The 26612-nt window shown below is 39.2% G+C and overlaps 1 protein-coding gene and 1 non-coding gene across 4 annotated transcripts in view; both read right to left on the bottom strand.

The window, feature by feature from the left end:
* Positions 1-26612, bottom strand: part of Cfap299 (cilia and flagella associated protein 299) — a 472916-nt gene that overhangs the window by 255888 nt on the left and 190416 nt on the right. The window lies entirely within an intron of this gene.
* Positions 4552-4682, bottom strand: Gm24279. Its single transcript, XR_003956089.1, has one exon. It is a non-coding gene; the product is annotated as a small nucleolar RNA SNORA17 (small nucleolar RNA).

Here is a 26612-nt window from a genome sequence, read left to right as displayed (position 1 = left end):
TTTCCAGTAAAATTTTCCATTTGTACCTCTTTTCTTGCTTTCCTTTGACAAGTAAATCTTAGGCCAATCAAAAGATTTCCAAGTCATTATAAATGAAATTCTTTATTTGCTCACAGATAGAACTTTAATGTCAGACGGGAAATTTGGGGGATAGCCCAGCTACGGCATCTAATGAGAGACGGATTTCCATGTTGAGGTCAAGGACGTGTGAACGATGAGTCGGCTGATCAACTGTGCCAGCAAATGCTACTTTTCTTCTTCTCTAATTCCTATCTGTACCTCTGAAGGAACGAAATCTCAGAATGTGAGCCTGATTTCTTCCTGTCTGTCTGATTGTCTGTCTGTCTGAATTAGGGTTTTATTCTTGTGAAGACACCATGACCAGGGAAACTCCTATAAAAAAAAGCATTTAATTGGGTCTGGCTTACAGCTTCAGAGGGTTAATCAGTCTTCACCATGTGGGAAGCATAGCAGCATCCAAGCAGATAGAATGCTGGAGAAGGAACTCAAAGTTCTACATTTTGATCCGAAGGCAGCAGAACGAGACAGTGTACCACACGGGGTAAAGCCGAAGAATAGGGGATATCAAAGCCTGCCCCTACAGTGGTACACTTCCTCCAAGGCCATAGCTACTCCAACAAGGTCACACCCACCTATAGTGCCACTCCCTATAATCAAGCATTCAAATACATGAGTGTATGGGGGCCATACCTATTCAAACCACAACATGATCTATCTACCCATCCATACATCCACCCATCCATACATCCATCATCTATCTATAATAAGGACTGACCAATGCCAAGACTTTCCAGAATGCGTATGTATGTACTCTACCGCTGAGCTACATTCTCAACTCTTTTTATTTTTATTTTGAAATACGGTTCTGCTAAGTCACCTACTTGCCTTTCAACTTACGGTCTCACTGTCTCTCAGACTCCATGTAGCTGAAATTAGAGAAATTAGCTATGTTTTTATTTCTTAAACAGTTTGAGAAATGTTAGTACGATGGTTATATGACTACTGTCCTTGAAAGATTTGGCATTTTGAAAATAGCGTGGGATTCTTTGTTAATTGAACGAAGAGTGCTGATAAGATTTGCTTCTCATGGTTTAACTACTAGTGAATACATGTGACAATCCTTCCAGGCAATCTATCATTTTTATTACTATCAAATGTGTAAACGAAAAAGTATCAATGGGCCATATGTTGTAGGGTGGCCTAAAGTAATGGAATTCAATGAGAGCTTGTGACTTGTTACAATTCTAGATGTAACAAATGAGTGCTTGTCATTGTAGTCAACACTCACATGTGTCACCCACATTTGTTTCTAAGCAAGTTACAGTTTTGCATTACCTGGGAGAAATCTGGAGACAAACATAGGAAGATAACTAAACATTATAAAACAAAAAGATAATCTATTAACTGTGTATTTATGTTTCACTCATTAATTTCACATGCAAGAATAAGTTAGAGAAGATAAGGAGACTGTGCCAGTTTGGAATTCATAATAAACATGCGAGCAGACTCAGCAGGTGATATGCCATCACTAGATCACCACCACTGTGGGGACCAGACTGCAGACACCTTTGTTTTGAATTCACAATAGGTTTATATATATATACATATATATATAATAGAAAATTTTCACTCAATTTAAGACTTAAACTATTTTCTTCATTACTAATATCAGTTAATACTAAAGGATCCAGAGTAAGAGAATGCAATTAGCTGTGTACTATAGAACAGCTGTTTATATCAAGAACAAAAAGAGAAAAGTTACAAACAGACTCTAGATTCTTAATAAATAAATTCTTAACTCACAAGGAGATTTCATTCTGCAGCCCTCAGAGCACCACTGCACAGACAGAGGCTATGGAAGCTGTCTTCAGCTTGACTCTACTTCAGTTAAGTTCAGTAGAAGCAGGAACAAATTAGTGCCTGAGGCATTACAAACTAAAAAAAAAAAAACTATAAGCAGCACTAAAGTCGTTTCATACTTTAAAATTTTAAGTCACAGAACTTTATGGTTTGCAGATAAATTAGACCACATTATAAAGCTAGATCAAGATACACTGCATATATTAACAAATATGATAAAACAATCTTTGGATTAGACATTGTATCATATACTTAATTCCTTTTATTGGATTCCTCTAGGAGGCAGAATGAAAATTATTTCTAATGACTTAAGTGAACTACATAATATTATGGTTATTTCACTAGGTCCAAATTATTCATTTCATGTTAGAGAAAGAGTCACATGTTTTATATTTCAGCAAATTCTACTTAATCTGTCGATCACTAGATGGAACTCTTTGTCAATCAGAATATAATGAAACAAAGAGTACTGGAAGTTCATGGTGCTATCTTCTAAAACTACAATCCAATCTCTAAATGCAATGTGACTGTACTTCTGATCTAGTCACTGCAAACCATAAAAAGTGTGCTTAGCTATATATATCTTCAACCTCAAGAGCAATACTCAAGACCAGATTCCTTTACTCTAACTGAAGCTAAGGTAGACTTTTTTGAACATTCACAAAATTAGTAAGCATTTATGAAACAGAGCATACACTCTTTTCATTGTATCTTCAAGCCATATATGGTGACATAATAGTGTCTTAAATTGACCCGTAGTGGAACTGACAAGTGAATGGTTAACATACACAAGAAGTTTGCAACAGAGCTCATTTCAACTGACTCTGACCTGGCCCTGGGGTAGATATCTGTGACTGCTATATTACAATGTTTCAAAGGATCTCATTTGGTGAATGAAGTTTATATTCTTGTTTCACACTTACAGTTCTAGACTTGGTTTATTTGGTTTTCTAGATGATTTTTTATATATGGCAAATATAAATAGATCGTGTAGTCTTTGCTAGAGTTTCTCCTGCTATGACAAAACCTCATGATCCAAAGCAACTTTAGGAGGACTGGGTTTACATCTGCTTACAGCCTATCACTAGAGGGAGGCAGGACCTGAAGCAGAAGCCATGGAGGAGACTGCACCCTGGCTCGCTCCCCATGGTTTGCTCACCCTGCTTTCTTATATCATCAATGACTACCAGTCTAGGTCACCAGTGGGATGGGCCCTCCCATAGCAAACATTCATTGACAAAAATGCCACATAGGATTGCCTTTAAGACAATTTGGTTGAGAATTTTCTCAATTAAGGTTCCCTCTTCTCAAATGACTCTAGCTTTTGTCAAACTAAGAAGAACCCAACTAGGATATATGCAATATAAGCTCGGCAGCTGAAACTGATCATTCTGAAGACATATGGTGTATCAACATGATCAGTAGTATGCAACTTTGGTCTGGTAGTATCTATGCTCAGATTACTTGCAATTTTTTTCAACTTTTTATTGATTATTTTTGAATTTGACATCGTGAACCCCAATCCCACTCATCTTCCCCTACCACTGTACCCACCCTTCACCCCTGCAACCGCCCTACCAACAGAGGTTATAGAAAACAAGTTTCTCCCTGTGGAAACTGTAGTGTGTCACAGTGTTTCCACATTTCTTTGCTCCCAAATATTCGTTTGTTTGCAAGGATTTATTGGTCTAGTATGAGGCCTCTGGCTTCTGCTACTCTAGCAATACTGGAACCTCACTGGGACTCCTCTTGAATATCCTGTGCTACCTAGGCAAGGTACAGGGCCTGCTCTCCCAAAACCTGCAACGAGTGAGGGACATCTATGACTCTGATGGTCTTGGGGTCTGCTCTCCTGTCTGCCCTGGGTAGTAGGGGGATGAGGGGGATTGCCATCTCTCTCTTGTCCATGTCACTGCTTGGCAAACATGTAGCAGGGCCAGCTCTCCCAGGTTTAGCTCAGGGACTTCTGCTCTCATGACCCCATGGTCAGGTCTCCCACATGCTGCAGGTGGTATCTCTTCCTGGCCCACCCTACTACACAGGAAATGAGTAATAATGCAGGTCTACCACTCTTGAGTGCTCAGGGGCTGTCTCACCCACAGATCCTCCCAGGCTGCTCTCTGGAGACCTGCAGCTAGATAGGGGTGGAGTCAGTTCTCCTGCACTCAGGCGTTCAGGGCCAGCTCTCCATGATGCCCAGGTGAGGGGTGGGGTCAGTCTAAACAACCCTCAATCCCAGGGTGGCAGCCCAGCCCAGAGGTGTCCACCTGGCCTTTGGTGATGACAGACTTCTGTTGCTGCAGAGCCGTGGACCCAGTCATGGTCCCCAATGGCAGACTGGCCAGAACCTCCTTAACCTCACTACCCTTGAGTCTCCAGTTCTGCCTCTCTCCATTGTGCCCACATTCTTCTGCTTCTCTTGCTCTTCCATTTCTCCATCACTCCCTTGCCACTCCCTTGCTCTTCTTAGGACCTGGGATCTCTGTGTGTCTGGGGTCATCTCAGGGATGGTCTTAGGCGTGCTATGCACCGACTGTGCATTACAGTACCTGGGAAGGGGTCATCTCAGGCACTGTCTGCACCTCCATTCCCTGCAGGCCTATGCAGTGCCCAAATGGTTGTGGTCTCAGGCTTCCTATCCAGGCCCCATGGTGCTTGTAATCTTCAAGGAATGTAGGATACTAATTATTCAAATGTTTACAGGTCAGAACATTGAGCTTAGACATAGCCTCTCTCCTGTCTGCCACCTACTGACACACATGGGACACGGCAGCCACACCTGCAATGCCTCTGCAGGTAGGTTGTAGTCTTAATTTATATGCAAAAATGAACCACAGCAACAACAAAAAACCAGGAAACTGTCACCTTTTGTAATAGCATCTTGTCAATATAAAATTGTAATACTATGCCATAACTATACTTTCTTTGGGGAAAAAAGTGTTCTGAAGAATGGGAATTTAAAGCAAGCCATAAAGGTTGTCAACATTGTCATGAAATTTTTCAGTTTAATTTTCCAGGCAGCCATCCAGATATTTAAGGATCAAAGTGGAGAGGCTGCAAGGAGAGAGGACAGGAGAGACTACTGAAGAAAGGACAGCCTCAGCAAAAGTTGAAGCCGCAGGATTAAAGAGGTCAAGGAGAGAAGGTGAGGTCTGGTACCATGTGACAGGTTCAGAGACCCTGGAGAGATCCCAGAAGAGGCTCTTGGTGAAGCTGTAGCCCAGTAGGAGGGCAGACCCCAGCATTTTGGAGATGCCAATACCATGGGATGTCTACCAAGGACAGGAGCCTAGGTGACATAATGTGTGTGCTGCCGAGGGCAGAGTTACAAGTGACTGAGGTCCTTAGGAATCCAGAGGGCAGTGAGTGGGTCCAAGATATCAAGCACTGAACATTTAACACAGATAATCTTGGCTTGCCTTTGCCTTGATTTTAACTATGCCCTGATTCTACCTCCCACTGAAATAAGAATCTATGCAACACATTTTTTATTGGACTTTGAAATTTTAGAGAGGCTTTGAATATTTTAGAGAAATTTCAGATGTTTTAAAGAGACCAAACTTTTAAAGTACTTATACTTTTAAGAACTGGGAAATTTGAAGTTTGGAATATTTTTATATTGTGCTCTTAGTATTAGTATGAGATCTTGGATATAAACAAAAATGAAAGGGCTGTAGGCTAATAGTAATTCGAGAGCCACTCTGACAAGGAGTCAATTATGCTGCCTACTTTTTATGTCAACTTAGACATAAGCTAAAGTCATTTTGAAAAAGAAAATCTCAGCTGATAAAATATGGTCAAGCATGGGGTACATTCTAGTGGTTAATGATTGAAGCAGGAGGACCCAGCCCACTGTGGGTGGTGCCACTTCTGGGCTGGTGGTCCTGGGTGCTCTAAGAAAGCAAAGGAAGCCATGGACAGGACACTAAAAAGTAATGCTTCTCCATGGCCTCTGCATCAGCTCCTGTCTCAGTATCCCTACCCTGCTTGAAGTCCTGACCTGACTTCTCTCAGTGATGGGCTGTTAGCTGGAAGTGTAAGAAGAAACACATTTAAAAGAATATTTAACAATTTTAAGAAGAAAAAAATATACTAAAGGGAATTAAATTATTATTTAATTTTTTTCAATATCATTTTATGTCATTGTGATGTCAAGTAAGTCACTCATGTAATATTGTGTATTCTTTATATTGTGTCTTTCAAAACAATATAGATCATGCTTAATAATGTTGCATTATTCATTAAGAAAATGAGTTTTGAACTTTTTTTTTCATTCACAAATGAAAAAAATTGATTTTGGAATCCCCATTGGTAACATTCTTTAAACACTATAAACTTGTACTTATCTGAGTATATTTTTCTTAGTTCTGTTGTATTTAAATGTGGAACACACTCACAGAAACCTGAAAATTAGTGTCAAAGATTATTTTCACATATGAGAAGTAACAAATGTAGTTATACTCACCTGTGTGTGGTTACTATGTAACACTGCACACACCAGTTTTTTCCTCGTGCTCATGTATGTGTGGTTACTATGTAATTCACACACCAGTGTTTTTGATGTTGATTTCTTTCAGGATTAGACTCACACTGTTTTTTATTTTTTCTTTCTTTCTTACTAATTGTAAGTCTTTCCCATGGGTCTTCAATTTTGAGGATGTCTGGTTACTTGCTGATAGCATGCAAAGTTTTATAAACAGCAAGTAGTAATGGCCTAGCATATAATAGTTGTTGAGAACAATAACTTTATTTAATGAATGAATCAATTGAAAGGAGAAATGAGTGAGTCTTACTGATAAGGAATAGTTAAACTTTGTCTAGAGAAAAACAAATACTTTTTAAACAATATGAATACTAGAAAGGGATTTTCATGACAAAATATTTATATCATAATGAAAAAAATTACCTTATATATTTGGGCTGTTAGAATTAAGTAATCACAAATTTGGTGACTTGGAAACAAAAAGTATATATTCTTTAAGGCTGTAGGTTGGCCATATAGAACCAGGCTCAGATTCCAGCAAGGAATTTTTATTTACAGGGCAATAGCCATACTTCAATACTGCTAGAAAAAATATATACATCATGAATAAAAGACTTAATCTTGAATTCTGCAACTACTGAGATTATAATAGAAGAATAAAAGAAAAGATGCTTGCTTGGTAGTAAACGATTACAAAGTAAGAAAGAAGTATAGTCAGGAAGCATGCAATGTGTATTTCTCTTTTATAGTATTTAGTTCAGTGAGTATCAATGTTTTCTTTAATTTTATTTTTCCTTTTAAATTAACCTTGCTATTTGGCAGTTTCATACACAGACACTAAATATCTCTCTCCACCCTCTCCCTCTCTTTTCTCCCTTCAAATCCTACCTCCTCCCTCCCATCATCACCAGTCCCTTCCCCAGAGTTATGACGTTAGCTGGTATGGGATACACTGTGCTAAGGTCCTATGTGCACCTTTCTTTGAGGTGATAACCACAGCACCACACTGCCTGGGGCTAGGGGTGGGGTGGGTGAAGCTTCCTTCCTATATCTCCTTCCCAATGCAAGCTGCTAAATGTTGTGACATTAGCCGTGTTCCTGTCCACCTGTTTGCAGATACCTTCCTGAGGGCACTACTGAAGGGGGAGAGTCAGAAGAGCCTATCCTAACATCTGGTCCAAGTTATTCTTCACTCATTAAGTGATTAATACTATCCATGCTGGATTATTTCCCCTTTTCTGCCTGCCCTTTTACCTCATGATTATTTTAATGTTATTCAGAAATAACATTAAATTAAATTTTCCCATAAAATTGATTTCATTTGTTTGCTTGTTTTTTGTTGCTGTTATTTTTGTTTGTTTGTTTGTTTGTGAACATTGCCTTGTTAGTTATGTAACCCAAGCTGGCCTCGAATTCACAATTTTCCTAACTTTGCCCTCCTAGTGCTGGGGTAACTGGCATGCATGAACATTTTTCTTCCTTAAGAAAAGTTTGCTAGCATGCTTTACAACCATAAATTGCAAGCATATTTCCATGAAAGGAATCTTTCCTCTATTTTTCAGCTATCATGAGGCCTTTAAACTCTTTGAATTTTTAGTTATCACTTAGCATGATAAATAAATTTATTATCAAATAATTAAAATATTCCCTTCCTCACTATGATAGCCCTGACAACAAATTGCAACACTAAGCCAATGCACAACATAACCAAGTTTCTACAGCTAAACAAGGATATCTTGGTCCTCTCATTGCTCTGTATCACATTATTGTATGAGGTAATAGTCTCACACTCATAGTCAGACCCATAATCTGTAATCCTTGCATATGACAAACTATCTTGGTTAAGAATAATTTCAACTCTTAGGCATCACATATTAATAAGTCCACTGACTCTATTTCCAAGTGTCCCATTCAACATTTTTAGGCCCAGTCACTGCAACCAGATTGTGGTTTTAGATATTTGCAGTTTATTAACTTTGTTTTCAAGTCCAATATCTGTAACACTTTACCTTTTATCATTTGCTTCTAGTGTTGGGAGCAGAAGTTATCATTTATATATGAACCCTTTATGCTATCCGGACCAAAACTGCTAGTCCGTATTGATAAGAACATTTATAAAGGCTACTGAAATTAATATACTTTAGAATAAAATGATTTTGAAAAAGTCAAAGTATACTTTTTTAATCCAATAAAAGACATGTTGACGTAGTTAAATTAGACATAATGCTAATCAATATCATCTGGTCTGACTAGCTGGAGAATGGACATTGATTATATTAAGACCATAAAATAGAAAACAAGACAAACAAGCAAACAAAAGTATTGGTGTTAATCTGAAGGAGAAAAAAACTCCTCTGTAAGAGTTGAGAGTACATCATACATACTATCATGTTCCTATGCAGTGATTGTCTCAGCTTGTTTTCTTGGAATTTACCTGTCTTCTCTGTCCACTATCAAAACTGAATCAGCACAGCATTTGATGACAAGAGGTCTTTCATTTTGCTTGATCCTCTGTCCAAAGTACTTTGGCTTTTCCCCTCAATATATTCTCTTTAGCACTCCTTATTTCCTCAGTAATATGAAAATGTCTAACTTTTTAATAATCAAGTTAAATATCTTCCTCTCTCTATGGCCTAGTACTTGGTTCATGGGTAAATTAAAGAATTTAATGTGCTGCTTTATTTTGGTTGTTTTTAATTAATTATAAACAGTTTTATATAAACAATTAACCTTTCTGAAAAGCATGTTGTCTTGCTCATCCCAGAATTTTCAGTTTGTGAACAGTGTTTGGCTTGGGTCAGATGCTCAATCCATCTTTAAACTCAATAGAATATCACCCTTCTAACCTCTAACTAGAATAGCTTTGCTAAAGCAAGAGATGAGTTTTTGGTTTTGAAAAAAAGTACTAGGATGGAACATTTCCTAAAAGAGCCTTAGTACTAAGATATTTATCTTGAATATAGCTTGAGTAAGACAGAAATTTTATCAACTGATAAGTAAATACTTTATCTGGTGAACAAAAGACACATTTAAAAGAATCTTATATTTAATTCTTCTTTTAAGACATATAACTGCTCATTTGAGTGTGTCTAGTAGCACAAGCCTACACATTGGGAAAAGGTAAGAAGTTATCGTCAGGTGGGGAAATTAGAGTAATGAGTGTGGCCTTTCATTTGTACTTAAAGTCTATTTTCAAAGTTTCTATTTTCTCATGGAATACCAAATACTTGAGACAGTGCTTGAAGGAGAGAAAGACTGTACTCCAAGTGCTCAGCTTAGGAGAGTTACGAGGAGAGCATCATTCCCTGTGAAAGTCTGTGAAAGTCAGCCTGGTGATTAAGAGATTAACGAGAGAACTATTGACAAAGGCAGAAGGGAGTATATGCAGTCACAAAAACAGAAGCTTCAGAAGGCCGAGACTCCAGGTCTGCCTGGCACTCTACAGGCTGCTTGTTTAAAAAACCAACCCTAGAAGTGGAATAAAGAAAGAGACTAGGTTCATAGATGTTTAGTTGATGACAATCTATGGCTGTATGCAGACAATCTATACAGACTGTATATCAGAATTTAAAACCAAATGTCTTTCCTTCAAAAGTTGGTGCTCTGCTGTCTTCATGAGGGAACAGATTTAAAGACAAAAAGAAACTGAATACATTGCCATTCGGTGTGAAGTTTATTAACTTGACCCCACAGAATTAACTAAATTGATGAGCAGGCTAGGGGGAATAAAGATACTGACCTGCACTTGTCAGCATGGTATCATACATTAAACCACTATCTAAAGTAATCATAGCATTGTTTAAAGTTATACAATCGTTGGGCAAACAGAAAACCCAAAATAAAACTTTACTAGATTTGTTTCAAAGCCATTTCTGTAAACGTCTTTATGTCACTGTGGCGTTCAGCCATTGAGTCTTCAGAGAAATCATCAACTATGCCAGCAAGCAGAACATCTCTCTCAGATGTTCAGAGCCATGGCAGGTCACACCATCCTGACATCACAATGAACATCGCTTCTCAGCCCTCTACTCTTTTGGTATCTCAGGAATCATTCATTTATTAGCTATTCATAAACAACCACACATCATACTATGCTACCAACAAGTGTAGTGACATCCAATCCTGAAGACCCTGTGTCTGTGAATGGACTGCACAGAGGCCTAATTACTATATTGCATGTCTAAGTTGAATTACTAATTACTATGTTGAATCAAAAGTGTGAAGATGAATGGATTACCTTATGCATTTTCTCATAAGTGTAATTAATCTAAATGTCAAGCATCCAATCTAAGCATAATAACAATGTCAAACTAGTTAGACTGTACATGCACATATCTGAAACTTGTCACCACAAACCTACGTCAGTTTTTATAGGACCTGAAAAGTAATCATTGAAAATTCGTCATTTGATCTTGTTTCCTGGGTCCCTCTGAGACCAGTCTGCACAGATCAGCTCGCAGACTTCAGAAGGTGAGCAAACAGACTGCAGAAGCTACAAAGCTTCTGGGACAGGACCTGTTTTGGGCTACAGACATCCAGGCACCTTCCCCGCCAGAGGAGAGGTGGCCACCCAGGAGGGATCTGAAAGCCAGAGCAGGTGAGGGAGCCATCTTGTCCCTGGGTCACTCTGAGACCAATCTGCACAGGTCAGCAAGCAGACTGCAGAGGGTTAGCGAGCGGACTGCAGAAGTGACACAGCTTCTGGGACAGGCAGAAGCTACACAGCTTCTGGGACAGACCCCTGTTTCCCTCTCCAGACATCCGGGCACCTTCCCCACCAGAGGAGAGGTGACCACCTGCGATGGCTCTGACTTCCACTGACCTCCAGAGCAGGTGAGGGAGGCATCTTGTGTTCTGGGTCCCTCAGAGACCAATAGGTGCAGGTGAGTGCACAGACTGCAGAGGCAACACATCTTCTGGGACAGGCCCTGTTTCCGGTCTTCAACTTCAGCCAGGAGGCAGGTCTCAATGCCAGACCTCTGTGCACCTTCCCTGCAAGAGGAGAGCTTGCCTGCAGAGAGTACTCTGACCACTGAGACTCATAAGAGAGCTGGACTCCCAGGACTGCTGACAGAGGCTAACAGAATCACATGAGGAAGATGCTCCAGCCAGAGACAACTATAACAACTAACAACAGAGATTACCAGAAGGCAAAAGGCAAACATAAGAATCTTACCAACAGAAACCAAGACCGCTCACCATCATCAGAACCCAGCACTCCCACATCAGCCAGTCCTGGATACCCCAACACACCCACAAAGCAAGATTCTGATTCAAAATGATATCTCATGATGCTGGTAGAGGACTTTAAGAAGGGCATTGATAACTCACTTAAAGAAATACAGGAGAACACTGCTAAACAGGTAGAAGTCCTTAAAGAATCACAGGAAAACACTGCTAAACAGGTAGAAGTCCTTAAAGAGGAAACACAAAAATCCCTTAAAGAATTACAGGAAAACACAAACAAACAGGTGATAGAATTGAACAAAACCATTCAAGACCTGAAAAGGGACATAGAAACAATAAAGAAAACTCAAAAGGAGACAACTCCCGAGATAGAAACCCTAGGAAAGAAATCAGGAAACATAGATGCGAGCATCAGCAACAGAATACAAGAGATGGAAGAGAGAATCTCAGGTGCAGAAGATTCCATAGAGAACTTGGACACAAGAATCAAAGAAAATGCAAAATGCAAAAAGATCCTAACTCAAAACATCCAGGAAATCCAGGACACAATGAGAAGACCAAACCTACGGATAATAAGAGTACATGAGAATGAAGATTTTCAACTTAAAGGGCCAGCAAATATCTTCAACAAAATTATAGAAGAAAACTTCCCAAACCTAAAGAAAGAGATGCCCATGAACATACAAGAAACCTACAGAACTCCAAATAGACTGGACCAAAAAAGAAATTCATCCCGACACATAACAATCAGAACAACAAATGCACTAAATAAAGATAGAATATTAAAAACAGTAAGGGAAAAAGGAAAAGGCAGGCCTATTAGAATTACACCAGACTTCTCACCAGGGACTATGAAAGCCAGAAGATCCTGGACAGATGTTATGCAGACCCTAAGAGAACACAAATGCCAGCCCAGGCAACTATACCCAGCAAAACTCTTAATTACCATAGACGGAGAAACCAAGGTATTCCATGATAAAACCAAATTCCACAATATCTTTCCACAAATCCAGCCCTTCAAAGGATAATAAAGGGAAAACACCAACACAAGGATAGAAACTACACCATAGAAAAAGCAAGAAAGCAATCCTTCAACAAACCTAAAAGAAGACAGCCGCAAGAGCAGAATCCCAACTTTAAAAACAAAAATAACAGGAAGCAACAATTACTTTTCTTTTATTTCTCTTAACATCAATGGACTCAATTCCCCAATAAAAAGACATACACTAATAGACTGGCTACACAAACAGGACCCAACATTTTATTGCTTACAGGAAACCAACCTCAGGAAAAAAGACAGACACTACCTCAGAATAAAAGGCTGGAAAACAATTTTCCAAGCAAATGGTCCGAAGAAACAAGCAGGATAGCCATTCTAATATCGAATAAAATTGACTTTCAACCAGAAGTTATAAAAAAGACAAGGAGGGGCACTTCATACTCATCAAAGGTAAAGTCCTCCAAGAGGAAATCTCAATCCTGAATATCGATGCTCCAGATGCAAGAGCAGACACATTCATTAAAGAAACTTTAGTAAAGCTCAAAGCACACATTGCACCTCACACAATAATAGTGGGAGACTTCTATACCCCACTTGCACCAATGGACAGATCCTGGAAACAGAAACTAAACAGAGACACATGGACACCAACAGATGTTATGAAACAAATGGATTTAATAGATATCTACAGAACATTTTATCCTAAAACAAAAGGATATACCTTCTTCTCAGAACCACATGGTACCTCCTCCAAAATTAACCATATAATTGGTCACAAAACAGGCCTCAACAGATACAAAAATATTGAAATTATCCCATGCATCCTATCAGATCACCAAGGAATGAGGCTGATCTTCAATAACAGCATAAATAATAGAAAGCCAATATCCATGTGGAAACTAAACAACACTCTATTCAATGATACCTTGGACAAGGAAGAAATAAGGAAAGAAATGAAAGACTTTTAGAGTTTAATGAAAATGAAGCTACAATATACCCAAACGTATGGGCAACAATGAAGGGAGTCCAAAAATGAAAACTTACAGCCCTGAGTGCCTCCAAAAAGAAACTAGAGAGAGCATAGACTAGCAGCCTGACAGAACACCTAGAAGCTCTAGAACTAAAGGAAGCAAATTCACCCAAGAGGAGTAGACAGCAGGAAATAATCAAACTCAGGGCTGAAATCAACCAAGTGGAAACAAGAAGAACTATTCAAAGAATCAACCAAACCAGAAGATTGTTCTTTGAGAAAATCTAGAAGATAGATAAACCCTTAGCCAGACTAACTAGAGGGCACAGGGACAGTATTCTAATTAACAAAATCAGAAATGAAAAAGGAGACATAACAACAGAAACTGAGGAAATCCAAAACATCATCAGTTCCTACTACAAAAGGCTACACTCAACAAAACTGGAAAACCTGGATGAATTGGACAACTTCCTAGACAGATACCAGGTACCAAAGTTAAATCAGGATCATATTAACGATCTAAACAGTCCCATTTCCCCTAAAGAAATAGAAGCAGTCATCAATAGTCTCCCAACCAAAAAAAGCCAAGGACCAGATGGGTTTAGTGCAGAGTTCTATCAGAGAAGACCTAAATCCAACTCTCCTCAAACTGTTCCACAAAATGGAAACAGAAGGAACTCTACCCAATTCATTCTATGAAGTCACAATTACTCTGATACCTAAACCACAGAAAGACCCAACAAAGATAGAGAACTTCAGACCAATTTCCCTTATGAATATCAATGCAAAAATACTCAATAAAATCCTCACAACCTGAATCCAAGAACACATCAAAATGATCATCCATCATGACCAAGTAGGCTTCATCCCAGGGATGCAAGGATTGTTTATTATATGGAAATCCATTAATGTAATTCACTATATAAACAAACTCAAAGAGAAAAACCACGTGATCATACTTTAGATGCTGAGAAAGCATTTGACAAAATCCAACACCCATTCATGATAAAAGTCTTGGAAAGGTCAGTAATTGAAGGCTCATACCTAAACATAATAAAAGCAATCTACAGCAAACCAGCAGCCAACATCAAAGTAAAAGGAGAGAAGCTGGAAGCAATCCCACTAAAATCAGGGACTAGACAAGGCTGCCCACTTTCTCCCTACCTATTCAATATAGTACTTGAAGTCCTAGCCAGAGCAATTTGACAACAAAAGGAGATCAAGGGGATACAAATTGGAAAGGAAGAAGTCAAAATATCACTATTTGCAGATGATATGATAGTATATATAAGTGACCCTAAAAATTCCACCAGAGAACTCCTAAACCTGATAAACAGCTTCAGTGCAGTAACTGGATATAAAATTAACTCAAACAAGTCAATGGCCTTTCTCTACACAAAGGATAAACAGGATGAGAAAGAAATTAGGGAAGGAACGCCCTTTTTTTTTTTTAAGATTTATTTATTATTATATGTAAGTATACTGTAGCTGTCTTCAGACACACCAGAAGAGGGAGTCAGATCTCGTTAGGGATGGTTGTGAGCCACCATGTGGTTGCTGGGATTTGAACTCAGGACCTTTGGAAGAGCAGTCGGGTGCTCTTACCCACTGAGCCATCTCACCAGCCCAAGAACGCCCTTTACAATAGTCACAAAAAATATAAAATACCTTGGTGTGACTCTAACTAAGGAAGTGAAAGATCTGTATGACAAGATCTTCAAGTCTCAGAAGAAAGAAATTGAAGATCTCAGAAGATGGAAAGATCTCCCAGGCACATGAATTGGCAAGATTAATATAGTAAAACTGGCTATCTTGCCAAAAGCAATCTACAGACTCAATGCAATTCCAATCAAAATTCCAACCCAATTCATCACTGAGTTAGAAAGGGCAATTTGCAAATTCATCTAGAATAACAAAAAACCTAGGATAGCAAAAACTCTTCTCAAGGATAAAAGAACCTCGGGGGGAATCACCGTGCCTGACCTAAAGCTGTACTACAGAGCAATTGTGATAAAAACTGCATGGTCCTGGTACAGCGACAGACAGGTAGATCAATGGAATAGAATTGAAAACCCAGAAATGAACCCACACACCTATGGTCACTTGATATTTGACAAGGAATCTAAAACCATCCAGTGGAAAAAAGACAGCATTTTCAACAAATGGTGCTGGCACATCTGGAGGTTATCATGTAGAAGAATGCGAATTGATCCATTCTTATCTCCTTGTACAAAGCTCAAGTCTAAGTGGATCAAAGAACTACACATAAAACCAGAGACATTGAAATTTATAGAGGAGAAAGTGGGGGAAAGCCTCAAAGATATGGGCACTGGGTGAAAATTCCTAAACAGAACACCAATGGCTTGTGCTGTAAGATCAAGAATTGACAAATGGGATCTCATGAAATTGCAAAGCTTCCATAAGGCAAAAGATACTGTCAATAAGACAAAAAGGCCACCAACAGATTGGGAAAGGATTTTTACCAATACTAAATCTGATAGGGGACTAATATCCAATATATACAAAGATCTCAAGAAGCTGGACTCCAGAAATTCAAATAACCCTGTTAAAACTGGGGTACAGAGCTAAACAAAGAATTCTCAAGTGGGGAATACCGAAGGACTGAGAAGCACCTGAAAAAATGTTCAACATCCTTAATCATCAGAGAAATGCAAATCAAAACAACCTTGAGATTCCACCTCACTCCAGTCAGAATGGCTAAGATCAAAAGTTCATGTGACAGCAGATGCTGGCGAGGAAGTGGAGAAAGAGGAACACTCCTCCATTGCTGGTGGGATTGCAAGCTTGTACAACCACTCTGGAAATCAGTCTGGCGGTTCCTCAGAAAATTGGACATAGTACTACAGGAAGATCCAGCAATACCTCTCCTGGGCATATACCTAGAAGATGTTCCAATGGCAATAAGAACACATGCTCCACTATGTTCATAGCAGCCTTATTTATAATAGCCAGAAGCTGGAAAGAACCCATATGTCCCTCAACAGAGGAACAGATATAGAAAATGTGGTATATTTACACAATGGAGTACTACTCAGCTATTAAAAACAATGACAGGGGAATGCCAGGGCCAAGAAATGGGAGTGGGTGGGTAGGGGAGCAGGGCGGAGGTAGGGTATAGAGAACTTTCAGGATAGCATTTGAAATGTAAATAAAGAAAATATCTAATCAAAAGAAAATGAGTCATTTTCACAATGGAAGTTGAACAATCCAAGAACATAATGACCAAGTCTATCCATTCCAGCTTGGCCCAAAATAATGAAGAAAGAGATAATGCAAACCATCATACTGCATTCCTCCATACCTCTAAAGAAACAGCGTGTGGGTAAGCATATTTCAAGTCAGCAAATCAAGCAAACTGTCATAGCCAACAACAGGTGTCTGGAGCAGATCTTTTAGGGAGTTGACAGATGCTGGACAAACATATCAAGTGGTAGTTTTCGCTAGTCAATATCTTGATGGTACAAGTATCTTCCCCTACAGAGTCATTTCCACACAGCAGGCATGTCTGTAATCACCCTGCCCTTCAGTCTGTGCATAGTCTTAGGCTGCTTCATTCCTATGGCTTCAAGTTTTCTCATACCAGCGACTTTTATTGTACATAAAGAATGTCTTTCAAAATAATTGGATGGGCAAGATTCAGTTGATAACTGTTGTATGTATGCTAGTGGTGGTATAAAAGCAGTTCTAGGCAAACATAGAATATGTCATGGAAACTGCCTGGCACAAAAGACGACAATCTCTCCCAACCCTTCCTGTCAGAATCAGCTTTCTATTATGTTCCCAGAAGGACCCAACTGATATACACAATTCCATTATTTTAAAAAATATTCAATTAATGGTGACCTAGGTAGCTACTGCCATGTTTTTATTTTTGCCACTTTATTTTCTAATATTCTCACTTACACATTTCATGCAATTATTTTTCCTATAAAGTCCTGATAGTAGGAACTGCTATATCAAAAATTACTCACAGTTGAGTTCGTATAAAAACGGATAACTATCCAAACTATGATGTGAGCGTTCATTTGACATTACAGCATCATTGTTAGTACTGTTAACTTATTAAAGTAGTAGTTGTATTCAGAATGCTTAAGCAGCATAGTATACATAATGCATATGCATATCGACACATCTTAGTTTACATCTCTTACATCTCCATTATCAGTTCATTTTCTTACCACTGCACAAATCATCCTAAGGGATATGTGGATTTCTTGAGTATAGGAGTCCTGCCTGCATGACTTGGGGTCTTGGAAATGTCACTTTTCTATAGTCACTGTGACTGCTTTATTATAAAAATAATGCTGTGACTTGAACATATCAATAGTCCCTTCGGCTTGAGGGTATCCGAATACTTATGTTTATAGTTTGTTGTATAAAATGCAATGCAGAAAAACTTTGATCATTTTAGTAATTTATTATTCTAAGTATTAGTGTCCATAGCCTAATAACTCCATCAGTCTGTGGGCTGACTGAAGGCCCAAGGTTTACAGAGAAGAGTTGCTTGACTGTAGCTAAGAAGGACCATCAAAGTATACTCTGAAGGTTGTGGGCCCAGAAACTCCTTATTCCATAATCAAGAACTGTAAAGTAGTTTTACTCAATAAAGTTTACTTAATAATTCCTATGGTTCTTGTAGCAGTTGCTTAGTGGAACATGAAAGACAAAGTACTTCTAAGATACTGTTGAGCTGAGATACTGTCAGCTTCCTAACCCTGCAGACACACCTACTTAAACATTATAATAGTCTCAGAGCTTGGCTCTTTAAATCTGAGCTCTAATAACCCAAGGTACTGTTGTTATAAATAAACACATGTATCATAAAAAGTAAATGCATTGGCGTTTACATTTATGTCAGTCTACTTCCACATGACTGTGTGCCTAGCCAATGAACAAAAATGTTTGTCAAATATACCCTTAGAGAGCCACTCACTGGTTCTACATTCTCCTCTCTGGCAGTCTGTAGTCTTCTAAGCCCAAGGCAGAGTTCACAAAGTCTAGATAACTAAGTTCTGTGTTGCTAAATGTCAGCATCTTTCTTTTTCCAGCATTAGTTAAAATATGTTGGCTATAGAAATAGCAAGACAAATTAATGTAATAAAAATAGTTTATCAAGAAAGCATGCCATTAAAATATGCATAAAATTTAATACACTTTACCATTGATAAAAATCTGTAATATAATGTGGTATTTAAAATATAATTAGAAGGTAGACATTTATTTTTTTTTATAGTATACATGTGTGTGTTTGTGTCTTTGTGGAGGTGTCTTCTCTTGCTCTCCACAGTATTTTTTTTAACTTGCCCTTATTTATTTTGTGATGTGATAGGGAAGGCAGAGCATGCCATGGTTCCATGGATTTCATAGGGCAACTTGTGAGAGTCAGGTTTGGCCTTTAATAGTCTGGGGTCTGAGGATTGAACTCAGGTTGTAAGACAGCCACAAGCACCTTCTACTGCTGAGTCAGCCCTGTGGCCCTCCACCTGACTTGAGACTGTGCCTCTCATGGAGCCTAGAACTCACAGATTGGATAAACTATCTACACTACTTGTTTCTAAGATATCCATGTCTGTTCCCTGCTCACAGTACTGGCATTATAAACACTTGCCTCCCACTCAGCTTGTCCCAGAAGCTGGGGATCAGAAGTCAGGTGATCATGCTTGCACCGTAGGGGCTTCATGGATGGAGCCACACCCCCAGCCCTAGCAGTTAACATTTCAATATAACAATGAGTAAAAGGGAAACTTAGGGCTGTAATTAACCATGCTGATTTACAATGTTTTGGTACAAATGTATCCAAAGGTGTCTCCAACATATTGACCTTAAGATCCTATTTCGCATCCACAATAGTGTCTGGGTTTGGTAACCGTATATGGGATGGATTCCCATGTGGGACAGTCACTGGATGGCCTTTCCTGAGAGGCTCTGCCAGTGCCTGACAAATATAGAAGTGGATGCTCACAGCCATCTATTGGACTGAGCACAGGGTCAATGGAGGAAGGAGCTAGAGAAAGGACCCAAGGAGCTGAAGGGGTCTGCAGCTCCATAGGAGGAACAACAATATGAACCAACCAGTACCCCCAGAGCTCCCAGGGACTAAACCACCAACCAAAAAGGTACTCAGGACTCCAGCTGCATATGTAGCAGAGGATGGCCTTGTGGGACATCAATGAGAGGAGAGGTCCTTGGTCTTGTGAAGGCTCTGTGCCCCAGTGTAGGGGAATGCCAGGACAGGTAATTGGGAGTAGGTAGGTTAGTAAGCAGGGGGAGGGGGATAGGATGGGGGTGGTTGGAGGAGAAATAAGGAAAGGGGATAACATTTGAAATGTAAATAAAGAAAATATCTAGTAAAAAAGATCCGATTTTGTCCTTCTGATCAGACACTGTTTCAAAACATTGCAACTTCACACAGTATTTTAACAACGCGTGTAAGCAATGTTTTCATAACACTTTAAAACTTGAACTAACTCTTTGAATCTCAAGACTTGTAACCACATTCAGAAGGAGACACATTACCAGCAATTGTTAGTATTTAATCTTTCAATAAAGGGGAAGGAGGAAAGGGAAGAGGCAGAAGGGAAATGAAGGAAAATAGGGTGGGAAATGGGGACAAAACAAAACATCACCTAAACTACATCAGCATTGTCTCCCCTGCCTTCCGGAGATAGCCAGCCTTCCAGAAGATTCATAAAACGTGCTGCTCCAGCACCCTACTTGGCCATCGTTCTGCTCCATGGCCCACATCAAATCAGAGCCATCTTCCTTAATCACAGAACCTGTGATGTGCACCAGATCAAGGGCTCCTTTTCAACACCCATTCTGTCCTTTCAAGTCTCTGCTCTGCTGCAGGCACGGGCTGTTTGTCATCTCTGTTAAATACAGGGTACTAGGGGCAGCTCCTTATCACACACAGAAATTCACCTCCCAGGACACCATCTTTCAGGAATAACAACAGTTCTTTGTGTTTTCAATCACCCCTTAAAACTTACCCAAGCACAATCTGCTTAGTAGCCTTGAAAGTACAGCCATTTTCTATAGAAGTCAATGTCAACCTTCTATGGGAGGAAATATAACACAAATGGGAGATTTATCACATAAAAATTGAGAGGAAATGAAATACATATCTTCTTTAATCTAAATGGTAGACGTGTACAAACTACAGCTTTGAATAGCATAGCCCAATTCCAGTTACTACAAACCAACAACAATCTATAAAACACACTGAAGAAAATGGATCAGATGTGTTCTTGCCTGTATTTCTACACCAAAGGGAAAAAGATGAACAGGGCAGAGTCATGGGAGTTATAAACTGAGGAGAGATGCAAGCTTTACCAATATTTGTCTCTCCAACCATGCATGGTTTGTCCAAGCACTACCTAGCTTTGGCCGAGGTGGCTGAACTGCGAAATGCAGCCAGCTGCAGAGCATGGCCTCCTAATGAATCAAGGATGATGATGTCTGAGGGAAAGGTGGCTTCCACACTTTTCCAAACCTGAGCTCCAATTCTAGCCTTCAGAGTTCAGTCTCCAGAGGCAGTCTTACATGGTTTCAGTGTGGGTGGTGGGGCTGCATTTCTCAACACCCTGCTCTTCTGGAGTATAGGCATGTCGGGAGAACGTCAAACCCAAAATCCCATGCACCAAGCCCATGGTCGCATGGATGACCTAGTCAGGCTTGGAGGATCTCGGGAAGTAACAAAACAGTGACAATGGCAAAATGTCATGAAAGGGAGGGGACTTGTGAGACATGAGGGGCAACAGAGGGAAGGGTGATGTGAGGGCTAGATGTTATAATTTAATACACATAATGTGTAACAGCAGCATATGTGAATGAAGTGATTATAGATTTTGGAAAGCAATATTAAATAGTAGTAACCCATTTTAGCCCCGTATATGAATTCAACTGTAATAAAGACAATAGATTTTTTTTTACTCCCCAAACTATGATCATAGGGCACAAAATAATTTCTAAGTTACAAATGTTTTAATTCTCTAACAAGCTTATTACAAATTTGTAATTCATACATTGGAGCTGACTTTTTCAGAAACAAAGTGAGCTAGTGTGCACAGCTGATTAAGATTTAGGTTCTGCTTTCAGTTAATTGGGAAGACAGGAAGGGAATCAGTCTGGCCAGGCCACAGGGGTGGCTCTGTAGTTAAGAGCACTTGATACACCTGCAGAAGACCTGAGTCCAGACTTTTCAGAATGTCACTGTCATGAAGGAGTTTTAATTTTTCATTGACTCATTTAGTTCAGTTGTGGAACAGTCATCAAATATGTTCCCTGAAAGTCAGGTACATCCACCTAAATACATTTGGAATAGAGAGTCTTCTGTTGGGATAACGGCTCATATGGGCAGGAAAGATGAAATTCATTCCGGTTTCTTGGGCAGGCCCTATCCAGCTGAGGGGCAGTATCAATGCATGATGCCTTAAGTCTTCCTCTCTTAAGTCTTCCTCTTCGGGGACTTACCATAGCATGTCCTCAAAACATTCAAACAAAATTCTCTCAATGGTGTTCAAGCACCAGTCCAAAAAAAAAAAAAGTCATTTTGACTTGAATTCAGCTTCCTACTAATGTCCTGACCCAGGTGTGACCTGGATTTGATAAAACATTAACTTTGTTCTCTCTAGAAATAAACTAGTGGCTGAACAGGTGTATGGTGTTATGGGCAGCACCAGAGTTATCAGAGTGTAACACAGAAAAAATAAACAGAACATGTATGTTAAAGGGCACATGTAGATTTCTGTTGTAGATTGTGTATAGTGTTAAATCTTTGGTCAGGTAAGTCTTATGCAGTTATTAAATATAATGGGTCCCTCACATGGAACCTGACTTTTCCATCATTCCCCTATCTCCCCACATTTACTGAATAGTTTAAAAGTCTGCGTAGTTATAGAGACAGAAGGTATAGAAAAGTACCATAGAGAAGGGGCACAAACTGTTGCTAAATGCATATGTAACAAAATATCCAGTTCCTTTTCATTTCTTTTGCTGAAATGACAGAATGACAGAGATCACTGAGGACATTTATTACTGACAGGTGTAACTTCGCCCCTGCTTGAAAGGCCATGACTTTAAATGGAGATGAAAGTTCTGGCTGAGGAATGGGGGAAGAAATGCCTGACAGGAATCACATGACTCTCTTGAGGGAGTTGGGTCACGTGGCCTTGCCTGCGGCTTACCATTCTGCAGTGGCCTCGAAGTTACAAAGATTTACAGTATGCTCCAAAGGGGGCTGGGAACTGATTGATTGACATTTGCTTCTGCACAGCTGATGGAACAACTTAGTGAGAATACAACCAGTATGATCCACCCATCCCCCAGCTGATGACAACACCATGGTTTCAGGCCACTCGGAGCAGGGCTGATGAAACCCTCCTGACTGCACGCTTCTGGGCTATTAACGAATCTCCATAGTGATCTGGGTATAAAAATAGCCTCTCTTATCACTAGCGAAGAGGAACCACGGGTTTGCATTTAGAAAAGAACTTCTGTAGACCTTATAGACCTGAGACCAAGATCCCAACAGATTCTTTAGCTATTGGTCCAGTTTGATTAAAACTTTTTAAAAGTCTTTTTCCCACTTTCTAAACCAACATGAACTCCGTACAACCATTTTTAGGTACTTAGCCTAAGAAAATTACAAGCCCAGTTGTAAGTGGAAATTCCTAGCACATGAGTGTTGTAAGAAAGGCACATAAAACAGGGAGTAGAGAGTAAATGGGGTTATGTCTTCATAGTCAGTAATTTACATACTATTTTTGTTTCAGTTAACTCTTTTTCTTTGGGATTATTTTTAAAATGTTTCTGTGTGGAGGTGTTTTGCCAGCATGTCTGTCTGTGCACAGAATGCATGCATTGCCCAGGATGCAAGAAGAGGGCGTCTTAATCCATGGAAGTAGATTTACAGACAGCTGGGAGCTCCCTCATGAGTGCTGGAATTTGAATCCATGTCCTCTGGAAAAGCAGTCAGTGCTCTTAGCCACTGGGCCCTCTCTCTAGCTCCATCCTTCTCATTCCCTATCAGTTTTTTGACTGCTCCATGAGTCTATCTGGAAAGTCTCTAAGCACAAGGAATGCATTGACATTTACTCCAGAAATCCTATAAGTAGCATGAGCACAAGGCAGGCCGACAGCTGCTCTGCACTGTCTGCGCGGCTGTGTCTAAGACTGCCTAGTGACTGAGGAGGCACAGTGCTGGGTGGATCCTTGAGAATGTTCTCAGAGATGATTAGCTAAAGCAGGAAATACATCCAGAACGCAGACAACAACTTTCCCTGGGGAAAGCCAGGAAAACAGGCGTTCTCCATATGTCTGACTCCTGGCCTTCCACCACGTAAAAGGTGCTGCTCTGCCAGCCTTCCCTGCCATACAAACCGAACCCTCTGAAACCATGAGCAAAAGCACATGTCTGTTCCTCTACGAGTTTCCTTTAAGTATTTGGTAATACCATCAGGAAACGTAATTAATAAAATAATTCCTCTGCTCTTCCTTGGGGCCATTTATTTCTATTAGGGCCTACATTAAATTTAAAAACTTGTGAATATGATAAAAAACAAAGCAGGAGAAACGGAGAGGAACTGGAATAGCATCCTTAATAAAACTGCCTCAAAGCTATAGACCCTAATAAACATAATTTAGTCACTTAAAACACCTTGAGAAATGTCCCATAGGTAAAATGGTGCCCATGTAAGATCTGAATGCAGAAGGACAGAATTACTAAAAGACAGAATTACTAAAGCACAGGTTTTTTTCCCAAACACTGTAAGATTTAGTCCTCACTTCATTTTATCATTTTGAGAGTTTTTCATGAATTACTTAGTTAAATTATTGTTTTCCCACACAAATTCTATTAGGAACATAAGCACAGAAACTAATAGTATGTGGTATATGAAAGTTCAAATTTATAGGTAGGCCAGTTATCACTGGAAAACTAAAAAAATACATGTAAAATAGTTGTGAATATAAAAATATATAGCTACAGGTAATAAGGAAGTTGTAGGCTGGTGTGGTGTAATTACACCTATAACCCTAGCCCTTGGGAGGGGGGGGGGGCAGAGGGAGCAAAATTTTGAGTTCTAAGCCAGACTTGATTACATAACAGGAGGGACAGAAGGAAGGAAGGAAAAAAGGAAGGAGGGAGGGAAGTATGGAGGGAAGGAGAGAGAGAGGGAAGAAAGGATCAAGGAATCAAGGGAGGAAGAAAATAATGTAGTTCATTAAGGGTTAAGTAAAAGTAGGGAAAATTTGCAAACACTAAATATGCTGTGAATTCCATTTTTGCACTGGACAATAGGAAAACTAATGAAAATAGTATTTGCACTTGTTACACTCTACTGTTTAAAACTCATCAGGCTGAACAAATATCCTCCTGATGCACTTGGGCATCCACAAAGCTCTAAAGATCTTTATTCTTTAGAGAGTTACAGAAACCAAGCCTTCCAATATTTCGACAAGGACAGTCCACCACCTCCTAAAGTGGTTTTTTCTTTTAGTATAATGTCCAGATTTTAGACATATTTGCATGAACATCATAATACAATTAGCAGGATTCTTTAGCTAAATAATAGCACAGAGAAAAGCCCTTTAATATTGTGAAAGTTATTCAGATTGTATGTTAATTTGCTTGTATAAAAATGCACAAGGCATTAGTCCCACTTGAAAATGTAACATTATTTAACATGATGTAAACTAATTTTAAAAGCTTATGGTTGGGAATACAGTACACAGAGTTCAAATATCATGTATAGGTGTATTAAAGGCCTTGGAAATTTTTCAAAGGAATTTATCCATACCCCATGCTTTATACTGGGTCCTAGGCCCAGATCTATTAGTCTTAAGAACTAAGATCCCTAAATATACAATTAAATCATATTTAAGTATGGGCAATCCTCACTCAGCCTGTACGAAATATTTCACAGAACATTTTCTTCATTTCGTCTGATTTTTTCTTTTTCTTTTTCTTTTTCTTTTCTTTCCTTTTTTTATATTTTTAGAGCTTTATTGTAGAAAGGCAGGGAGAAAGAGAGAAGATAGAAAGAGGGAGAGAGGCTGGCTATGGCCACGTGGTGAGAGGCGGGGAAGGGAGAGAGAGAAGAAGGGCTAGAGATGAAAGTAAAAAAGGTGAAAGCTTAAAGAGCTTGTCTGATTTTTTCATCTCTTTCACACACAACACACTGTGAGCTTCCCTGTTTCCCACAAGTATTCCAAACCACTTCTCACCCTCTGCAACATTGCTATGTTCTTCTCTTTTTTTCTCGTTAAACCTCCCAGTCTCATCCAGTTGTCAACATCTGCTCTCTATCAGCGCTAAGGAAGACAGGTTCCTTAAACAAACTAACTCTTTAAAAAAAAATAAGAATTAAAAAATGTAAGTAGCATATAGAAGTTTTTAAAGTACAAATCTAAGGTTTTTTTTTTTTTGCTATGTCCAAAATGAATTTTTTTTAAACATGAAAGCCCTCTACTTACTCCAAGAAAATCATGGAAAATATCAACATCTGTACATTGCAATAAAAACACTACTTGTGACTGCCATTCATCAAACCAGTGAGTAATTCGGAAAACAGTAGCAAGAAGCCTTGGAGCAGAATGTATGTGCAGAACGAAGCCAAAATGTTTTTCTAACTTGTAGAAGAAAGTTTTCCAATGAGCAGAACTTTCTGTCAGTTCCCTCGTCAAGCTATGAGCGACGTCAGACGCCTGTTGCTTTATCGTCAATAAGTGAGGAAATCCACGTGAGGTGTACGCATATGTCACTGAGTCCTCCTGCTTTCTGCATGTGTGGAGGTCACTCTCTGGTTCTCTAGAAGCATGTATCCACGGTGACACAGATAAGTGATCAATAGTATGGACATATACATGCAACTTATTCTTTTGGATTTCAGAGATTCTTTCATGAATGTGTTTTTAGTACTTGGGCAAACAAGAGACACAGGTATAAAAGCGAGAGAGTGAAATGACAGAAATAAGTGTATAACCAGAAGGTTGTGACATATTTCCAAATTATTTAAGTCCAACACCTGGGAATTATTGTAGAGTTAAGATAACATGTCTTGAATGAAAAT

The sequence above is a fragment of the Mus musculus genome, chromosome 5, assembly GCF_000001635.26.
Source record: "Mus musculus strain C57BL/6J chromosome 5, GRCm38.p6 C57BL/6J".
In the NCBI taxonomy this organism is placed as follows: Eukaryota; Metazoa; Chordata; class Mammalia; order Rodentia; family Muridae; genus Mus; species Mus musculus.
The sequence above is the reverse complement of the archived record's forward strand: the minus strand, read 5'-3'. Positions and strand labels throughout refer to the sequence as shown.